We start from the raw sequence: 3111 nt of genomic DNA, 5'->3' as shown, positions 1-3111 counted from the left end.
GCGCCTGTGCCTCAAGTGGCTAAGGCGCCAGCCACATACACCTAAGGTGGTGGGTTTGAATCCAGCCCAGGCCGCCAAACAACAATGATGGCTGAAACCAAAAAAAAAAAAACTAGCTGGGTGTTGTGGTGGGCGCCTGTGGTCCCAGCTACTTGGCAGTAGACTCGCTTGAGCCCAGGAGTTGGAGGTTGCTGTGAGCTGTGATGCCATGGCACTCTACCCAGGGGGACAGCTTGAGGCTGTGTCTCAAAAAAAAAAAAAAATTCTACCCCTTCTTGAAGCCCATTAAGCCCTTCCACACAGCTCTAATTTTTTTGTCCCACCTTACAGCATCTGTAGTTTTTGTCATCATTTGTATTGCCATTTTTATCCTAATCTCCCAACTATTATATTTTCTGTGCTTATTTCCCTTCATTTTTAGTGATATAGCTCCTGGTAAAACTCCATTCTATCCCTCACTGTAGCAGTATAAATCAGAATAAAGGGAATCCAAAGAGGAGATAAAACTGAAAGAGACAGAGCTGCGGTCAGGAGCATAGTTACTATTCTCTGAATTGGGCAGTCCCTCGTAGAGTATTACCCTGCTCCAACTCAGGGTAAGTGTAAATGGGTTTTGTTAAATTTTTTGAGTGCTCCCAGTACCCAGTCCTCTCTTGACTTTAGACTCACTGTCTCCACTACTTGTTTGATATATATTTTGACAGCTCTTGCCCTAGAATTTAATTTATAACACCTTCATGCGTTATCTCAGCTAGACTACTACTTAAAGATCGTCTTTTGCATTCATTGTTGCCTGTAAATCACTTAACATAGTTCTCTGCAATGAGCAGAAATTAAAAAAAAATTTGTCAATGAAATAACAGACTTTTCCTGCTCATTTGGAGGAAAGTTCAACAAATTCATCACAGGCCTATAATTTCAGTACTTGGAAGGACATGTTATTTATAAATTAAGAGATTTCATTATAATACAATTGTCAGATTTGCAAAACATCTGAGTAAGAATGAGACGTGTATTATATACTGGTATAGATTTAAAATATACAATAAAGTTTATGTCCAAGGGTAATTTATATAAATGTTTCCCATTATACCTCCCTGTGTAACCAACCTATTTCCCTGGCAAATAGTAAGGTTTCATTGATCTGCTTACAATGTATTCTCCACATTTGTTAATTAATTGCCTATGATCTACTTAGCACTGGTCTGTATGTTTTCTTTTCTTTCTTTCTTTTTTTTTTTTGAGACAGAGCCTCAAGCTGTCCCCCTGGGTAGAGTGCCGTAGCATCACAGCTCACAGCAACCTCCAACTCCTGGGCTCAAGCGAGACTCCTGCCTCCGCCTCCCAAGTAGCTGGGACCACAGGCACCAGCCACAAAACTTGGCTATTTTTTGGTTGTAGCCATCCTTGTTTGGCGGCCGGGCTGGATTCCAGCCCTCCACCTTAGGTCTATGTGGCTGGCACCTTAGCCACCTGAGCCACAGGCACCGAGCCCTATATAATGTTTTCTTTGATTATCTGTCACTTAGCCATTCTCAATAATGGAAGTAACTTTCTGTATGCTGGTGGAAAAGCAGGAAATGCGGGTAGGGCATTAGGTTTTGCCCAGCTAATTTTTTTGTTTAAATTAAGTCTACCGTTGAATTCCAAAATTGGAAGGGCCCTTAAGATAGCCTATTGGCTCGGCGCCTGTGGTTCAAGTGGCTAAGACGCCAGCCACATACACCTAAGGTGGCAGGTTCGAATCCAGCCCAGGCCCGCCAAACAATAATGGCTGCAACCAAAAAAAAAGCCAGGCCCTGTGGCGGGCGCCTGTGGTCTCAGCTACTTGGGAGGCTGAGGCAGGAGACTTGCTTGAGCCCAGGAGTTGGAGGTTGCTGTGAGCAGTGAAGCCATAGCACTCTATCCAGGGGGACAGCTTGAGGCTCTGTCACCAAAAAAAAAAAAAAAAAAAAAAAAAGATAGCCTATTTTATTTATGACAAATTTGAGACCTGAAGGGTCTATGTTTCTTCAAAGAACATCCTGCTTATCAGTGGCAGAGGGTGCTCCTAACTGGCCTCCTAATGGCCCAACCCGCTTTCCACTGCATCACCCACAATCTTCCTTCACTACTCACCTCTCCAAGTTAAGCAAAGTCACTTCCCACAACTGAACCCTCCCCATGTCCACAACTACTCCTTTTAAAAGTCTATCAACTCCAGAAAATGAAAGAAAAAGGGTGACATGTGTATGATCTCTTCCTCTTGCATCCAAATCACTTCTTTATTCAATAGGCAGACACACACTCATCTACACCGTAATGGTGGTGGTTTGAGGGTGAACAGATATCTGCGGACACTTAAGAAGCTTGTCCAACTGAAAAAAAAAAAGCCCGTGAAATTTGGTTTTCTCTAAGGTCCCCCGAATTTTAACAACTCAGGAGCCCTAGGAAGCCGGAAAAAAAGCCCTCACCAGAAAGAAAACAAATGGGGACGAGTAGTGAACACAAGAATTGGAGTAGGGTCACTTTCTCCGCGACTACTTCGGGGTGAAAACCAAGGACTGGGGACCCAGAAGGCAACGTGAGCTTCCCAGTCTCAGGAGCATCCATTCCAGTGCGCAAACCGAAACTTTGTTCCTTTCCCGCCTGAATCCAGGGATGTCTCTGCTGGGACACAACGTGTCCTACCTCCGAGGCATGAGGACATGGACCCCCGTTCATCCCCGTTCAGGGGCATCCTGGAGAGAGGGACAGCGGAGCACTGCCGCACACATCCACCTTTGTCCCCTCCCGTGCTCCCCGGTAGCACCCACGTCTCACCGTGAAACTCAGAGAAGTCTGGGGTGCTCGGATAGAAAAGAGGTGTTACTTGGGGAATCGAAGTGCACTGTACTCAGACTCACACCATCCGGCCGTCCAGACTGGGCTTCTCAAGAGCAGGAAGTGCGTCACACTCGCCTTCCCGGACAGAGCTTCCCTTGAGAGTGCTCTCTAGGACGCGGGAGGACTTCGTGTCCCTGTTCCCAAGTCGCAGTGTCCTTTGGGGGCATCTCACTCCTGTACTTGTTGGCTGTAAGGATGCACCCGGGGAGGGGAGAAGGAGAGGAGGTTTCCCTTCATTCTGCCCTA

General features: G+C 46.0%; 1 protein-coding gene across 3 annotated transcripts in view; it reads right to left on the bottom strand.

The window, feature by feature from the left end:
• The window catches only part of FAM200A (family with sequence similarity 200 member A), a 6709-nt gene extending 3821 nt beyond the window's left edge, over window positions 1-2888 (bottom strand). For 2 of the 3 annotated variants that reach the window (XM_023518609.1, XM_023518610.1), the window contains exon 1: window positions 2803-2888. The gene's annotated coding sequence lies outside the window, so the exon portion shown is untranslated. Of the gene's footprint in view, window positions 1-2628 lie in introns of all 3 variants that reach the window. The other variant, XM_012810789.2, reaches the window with a different exon arrangement.
• Window positions 2889-3111: the final 223 nt, after the last annotated feature.

The sequence above is a fragment of the Otolemur garnettii genome, unplaced genomic scaffold, assembly GCF_000181295.1.
Source record: "Otolemur garnettii isolate 467f Iridium unplaced genomic scaffold, OtoGar3 scaffold00142, whole genome shotgun sequence".
In the NCBI taxonomy this organism is placed as follows: Eukaryota; Metazoa; Chordata; class Mammalia; order Primates; family Galagidae; genus Otolemur; species Otolemur garnettii.
Note: the sequence above shows the minus strand (reverse complement) of the source record. Positions and strands in the feature narration are given on the sequence as shown.